At 43.9% G+C, this 6,397-nt stretch overlaps 1 pseudogene; it reads right to left on the bottom strand.

Annotated features, from left to right (window-relative positions):
- Nucleotides 1-2,350: 2,350 nt before the first annotated feature.
- Nucleotides 2,351-4,650, bottom strand: LOC102005028 (annotated as a pseudogene).
- Nucleotides 4,651-6,397: the final 1,747 nt, after the last annotated feature.

Below are 6,397 nucleotides of genomic sequence, written 5' to 3' on the forward strand. Positions count from 1 at the left end.
CAGCGGCACAGTGCCTGCCTGGCAAGCTCAAGGTCGTGAGTTCGATTCCCGGTACTGGAAAAAAAAAAAAACAAAAAACAAAACAAAACAAAAAAGATTTTCTCCCAGTCTTTGGTTTGTCTTTTATTGTCACAACAGGGTCTTTTACAGAACAGGAATTTTTAATTCTGATCAAGTCCATCTCATCAATTCTTTCTTTCAAGGATTTTGCCTTTGGTGTTACTACCAAATCCAAAGTCACCTAAATTTTCTCTTACACTATCTTCTAGAAATTTTATAGTTTTGAATTTTACTTTAAAGTCTATGATCCGTTTAGTATTAATTTTTGCAAAGGAACTAAGATCTGTGTTCTAAAGTGTGTTTTTGGTTGTTGTTGCCTGTTTGCCTAATTGTTCTAGTACCAGTTGCTGGAGGGAAAAAAAAAAAACCCACTGTCCTTTTTTCTACTGAGTTGGCTTTGCTCCTTTGTCAAGGATCCACTGTCTATTATGATATGGGTATATTGATACATTCTTATTAACTAAAACCCACTGTCTGTACAATGTGGGTACATCTGTCAAGGAACCAGGGTCTATACACATGTGGGTATATTCCTGGGCTCTCTTTCACCTGTCTGATTACTGCAGTTTTATAGTAAGTGTTTAGGCCTGATAGTGTCAATTATCTGGCTTTGTTCTTCAGTACTGCTTTAGCTATTTTTGGTCTTTGGCCTTTTTCATATATGCTTCACAATCAGTTCCACGATTTTTACAAAATAACTTGCTAGGATTTTGAGTGAGGTTACAGTGAATCAAACCGGAAAGAACTGGCAGGGGCTGTGCCACCATCCTAATAGTGAGTCTCCCAGTCAGTGCACATGGGATCTCTCCATTCTTTCTTTCTCTCATCAGAATTTTGCAGATTCCCTCATGTAGAACTTGCACATAGTAAGGTTTACACCCAAGAATTTCTTTCTTTAAAAATTTTTTTTTGATGATAGTGTAAATGTTTTAAATTTAAAATTCAAAGCCAGTCATAGAGGTGCATGCCTGCAATCCTAACACTTAGGCAGCTAAGGCAGGAAGATTGCTGCGAGTTTGAGGCCAGCCTCAGCTACAAGGCGAGTTTAAGGCCAGCCTGGACTACAGAGTAAGAGTCTGCTGCAAAAACAAATGAACAAACAAACAGAACAAAAAAAAACCCCTAACTAACTAACTAACTAACTAACTAACTAACTAACTAACTAAATTTCTAACTGTTCATTGCTGGTATATAGGAGAGCAAGTGGGTTTTGTATACCTGTCCACTTTTTAAATGCTTTCTCTGCCTTTTTCTCTTGTTTCCTTCTGTTTCTTAGAAAGAACAACTCAGGATTCAGAGAAAGATCTTTAAATTTTTACAAAGTAACAGACTTTAAATTTATGGAAAACTAGGCAGGTAGTACAGAGAATTTTCTATATGTCCCTCCCTCACAGGTTCTCTGTTAGCATCTTGCACCAGGGTGGCACATTCGCTACAACTTTAAATTTCAAGTTGAATACAGCAAGGACAAGAAATGTTCCTTGTCTTTGTAGAGTTTACAGTCTCACTACGCAGCCAGGACAAAATTCTTCTGCACAAGCAACTAATGCAAAGTAATTATTTTGAGGGACCCCAAAGTCAGTTCCCTTTATTACATGTTTATTTTAAAGACAAGAAACACAAAATAAATAGTAAAATAGGCCCCAACATAGCCACATACCTGCCCTCACCTGACCCCTGCTGCAGCAATATGGATAGGACAAGCAGCAGCCATATCTGTCAGGTTGGGAGAGGAAAACCAGGTTTTGGAAGCTGCCCTGCCTGGCCTCCCATCCACCTCTCCCCATTACAGGTAGCTGTCTTTGGGAGGCAGAAGAGTCAAGAAACTTCCCTGCTGCCCCAGAGACATGTGTGCCACCAGGAGAGCACACTCAGATGGTACAGAATCCAAGGACTATGTGTCACATGCAGAGAAATTGGTACCAAAGTTTGAGTGAGAGGCTGGAGATGTGATGGGGGTAAGTGCAGAGTTTTCCTCCCCTACTTGTTGGGTACTGATGCTGAGTCCTCTGAACGGGAAGGAGTACTGGCCAGTTCCTCTTCTTCAGAATTCTTTTTTCCTAAAATTTTTAAATTTTTAAAACAAAAAAAAACCCCTAACAACACCAATGAAGACAAAAACAAAAACAACACAAAAACAACAAAAACGATACATGACCTCAAAACGAAATGATAGGAATTAACAATCGTTGCTACATTACATGCTGTTATCTTCAACGAAGTTGCTCAGTCTACCAGATGTAAGAATGTAAGACTGATCAAACAATCAAAGACAGTAACAAGTAAAAAAAAAAAAAAGAAAAAAAAGACATTGGAAATAATACAGAGCTTCACCATACCAGATGGTAGGAATTAAACAATTCGTCAGAATTCTTATTCCACCACCTCTTCTTTTTGCTTTTCTTCTCTCCTGAACTCAAATTCCTTGCTCTTGAAGCTCTTGCTTAGCCGCTTGGATGATGACTTGGATGACGAGCCCCCAGAAGGAGTGCCTTTCTCATTCATCTTTACTCTGATTTTCTTTTTCTTTGCCTTGTCCTTCTTGGAAGACTTGCCTAGGCCTCCTTCATATTCTTTCATGGATTTCTCATAGTCACACCTGGCAACCTCAGCCTTGCAGTCCCACTCTTCTTTCTTCTTTTTGGACATCCCTTTCCAGATCTTGTCTGCCTTCTTGGAAAGATCTGTGGTGCTGATGCCACGGTGGTCTGACTTGATCTTCTCTCGGCTGGTGTTCAGCCACAGCATGTAAGTGGACCTGGGCTTCTTGGGGGCACTGGGGTTCTTGCCCTTCTTCCCCTCCACAGCCTTCTTGTGGTCCTTGTGATCCTTGGCCATTTTGGCCCTTTTGAGCTGTTTCTGCTCCTCCTCACCCTGGTCACTGTCACCCTCAGTACTGGAGGAGCTGGCAGAAGCATTGCTATCAAACTCCTCTGCCACATCTTCCTCCTCTTCCTCTCCAGGCTTGAATGACTCATCCATTTCCTCTCCCAAGTCATCACTGCTGTCACTGGAATTCTCCTCCCGGATCTTGCCCTCCTCCTTCATCATCTCCAAGTAGGCATCATGTTGGTCTTCATCAGAGTCCACATATTTGTGGTAGTTTGGGTTCTTGCCCTCTTTTGATCCTTGGTTTTTGATGTTAAGCTTTTTGGCACTGATGAAATCAAACAGATTTCCATAGTCATCCTTCTGGATGCTGCTGAAGGTGTATTGAGTGCCCTGCTTGGTCTCAATCTCCAGGTCAAAAAAGCGAGTGGTGTTGCTATCGCGGGCAAAGTTGACAGAGACAATCTCGTGGAAGTGGATGTGGACAGGTGGCTTATGGATGTAGATGAAACCCTGCTCCAGCGGGTACAGCAGCCCTGAGCCAGCCTTATAAGAGCAGGGGATGCACTGGGCCCCCAAGGGCCCTTGGAAGTTGCTAGGGACAGTGATCTTGTGTTTTACAAGTGCTTTCATGACCCGGCTGAACACCTCATAGGGTGACCCTAACATGTTCTTGGTTAGCTGTCCTTCAAAGCGCTTCTCTACTTCCTCCTCACTCATGTTGAGAGTCAAAGTGATGTCCTCACCCTTGGAGAACAGGAGGATGAGGAAGTGGTAATTGGTCTGGCCCTGATTGATAGGGGGATCCAGGCTGATCACAAAGAACATCTGGCGCTGGTCCTTGTGGGGCAGCAGGAAGAGGTGCACCACCATGGAGTAGGGGATCTTGTAGTCAAAGGTCTTGCCGTGTAGGTGCAGGAAGGTAGGGTAGATGCGGATGTCATAACGACCCCGGGGAGTTAGGCACTGCAGCTCCGGGAAGACACAGATAGCATCTACGCTGGCCTGGATGGTATCTGCTTTTGACAGCACATTCTGGGCAAAAGCCTCGATCAGGTCCACACCATCCTCCTGGGTGGGCGGGACGTAGAAGCGCATCTCCACAAGGGAGACCTCTACATCACTGTTCTGGTGGAACTCCAGGGTCACTTCGTTTTTGCTCGTAGTACACTGGGAGACATTGCTGAGGGGTATCTCAAAGACAGACTGGTCACCATAATCAAAAGAGAGCAGCTGTCCACCAAACTTCACTGTCCCCCAGTTCCAGCCCTTCACACATAGGTCCTTCGCCCTGAGCGCAAGGTGATAATGAGTTTTGAAGAAATCAGAGAGTTTCTGAAATTCCGATTCTCGGAAGCCATCGTACTTGTAGACATTGCCATTCTTTAGGAGCAGTTTAAGTCCGTGACCCAGAGCTACCCGGCGCCAGATGCCTTCAGTCAGCTCCCAGGCCTGGATGTTGTCCACTTTACCTGTCTTGCTGTTCCTGAAGATGACACCCTGGTGGTTCAACGTTAGATGACCCTCCTTCATAGAGCCTTTCACCTCTTGATAGATGTCACTGAACTTTAGCATCTCTGCCATGTTGACTTGCAGGTAGCAGCCAGGAGCCAAGCCCCAACTCCTAAATGGGTGTGCAGAAGCTCAGCTGACTGAGAATCTTTCAAACGGTAGGTAGCCTTCAACGGCCAGGACGGAGGTTGGTGCGTGAGGAACAGGAGTTGGGGGATGGGGGAGGTGCGAAGGGAGCTGTTCCTGCGCCTGCGTGGTCCAGAGGCTTGCCCCGGAAGTTGCATAACGGAAGTGGAAGTCGCGCATGGACAGCTGGGTTTTGTTCTGCAACGTTCCGCTGCAAAGGGGAGAAATTAGTGTAGTTTGCAGTAATAGTAAAGGAAGCGAGAGGTAGGAAAGCTCTGAGAGGGTGGTAGAATTTGGATCGGTGCAGGTAGGTGATAAACAAAGTCTAAGCAGAAGGATCGACTGCCATGCACAAAGATTCTGAGGCAGGAATGTTGACGGGATGAATTTTATCACAACAGTCAGAGTTTTTGACCTTGGTGTGAGTGATCAGAAGTTGATGAAGTGCTCGGATTTGGATTTCTAAGCAGATCCTTTGGGTCTGGTTCTTTTAGGACCATTGATTTTTAGTTTCACACTTACCTCTAGGCAGAGATATTCTGCGCTAATGCTTCTTTGAATCAAAATGAAATGTTCATGCTTGGGAGCAATTCTAAAGAGAAGAATTGTCCTTCTAGAGAAAAGCTACCACATGGAGGCGTGGCTTTTTTCATTTACAGGAGTAGAATTTTGTGTATACACAGGAAAAGGGAAGCAACCAATTTGGAAGAACAGAATCGTGACACAGATCCCAGGGAGAGTTGCCCTGAGTTCTCCAGGCTCTTTGCCTGCGTTGAACTCACTGTCTTTGGAGAGCTTTTGCCTTTTCTGGTGGGCAAGAGGACCATGTGGAGTTTGGTATGAGGGAGGAAGCAATGAGGGAGCTGAATGAATTACCCTGCTTTAAATTCTTCTCACTACTAGAGGAAGAGTTGGGAGAACAATAAATGCTTAATTTTTCCTTCTTGGTCTTAGTTAACTTACCTCCAGAGGTCTCTTCAGATTTGCACTTAATTACTTATGCAGATCAGTGATAATAAGACTGCAGGGACTCTAGAAAGTTCTGACAGTGAAAGGACAAATTCATGTTTACAAGTTTGGTCACTCTTTCCCCACAAATGTTACCTTCCTTCATAATATCTTTCTCAACTTTTTTGTCCCCACTCCCATTTGATCCTAAGGACAGCCACAAATGATCTCCCTGGCTATCACCTATCTCGGTGACTGAGTTCAAAACATTAGAGTCCCACTGGGCATGGTGGCACATGCCTACAATCCCAGAGCTCTGGAAGGCAGAGGCTGGGGCAAGTTAAGGCTAACTTGGGCAATTTAGCAACTTAGCAAAGCTCTGACTCAAAAGGGTCAGGACTAGGAATGTAGTTCAGTGTGAAAGCCTCGGGTTCAATCCCCAGTACCACAAAACACACACTGAATACTGGAGTCAGCTTGGATCCATTCTTTTCCTTCATGAAGTCCTACTCATTCTTCTTCCTTTGGTTCTTGCCTTATCACAGCAGGCCACCTGTAACTCTCCCATCTGCTCTGGATCAAATCTAGACTCTGGCCTGGATCCCTTTTTAAAACTCACATGACTGTCCACTTATCGCTCCTCTCTTTAGTCTGCTCTTGCCCATATTTATCTCTCTGGCATCTTCTTCTTTCCTCTCCTTCTAAAGAACAATTTAAGCTCTTTCTCTATGCACAATTGTCATTTTGTGCACATAAGATATCAGGTTACATTTTAATTTTAAATAGGCAAAAAGTAAAGCTTTAACAATATAAGACATACTAAAATATCACTTACTTATATGAAATTTAAGCTTCATTGAGCAACCTAGATTTCATCTGTCAACCGTACCTCTATGGAGCGTATTCTTAATGGTCCACTTTC

Source organism: Chinchilla lanigera, unplaced genomic scaffold (assembly GCF_000276665.1).
Source record: "Chinchilla lanigera isolate Chin_1 unplaced genomic scaffold, ChiLan1.0 scaffold00068, whole genome shotgun sequence".
Classification (NCBI taxonomy): Eukaryota; Metazoa; Chordata; class Mammalia; order Rodentia; family Chinchillidae; genus Chinchilla; species Chinchilla lanigera.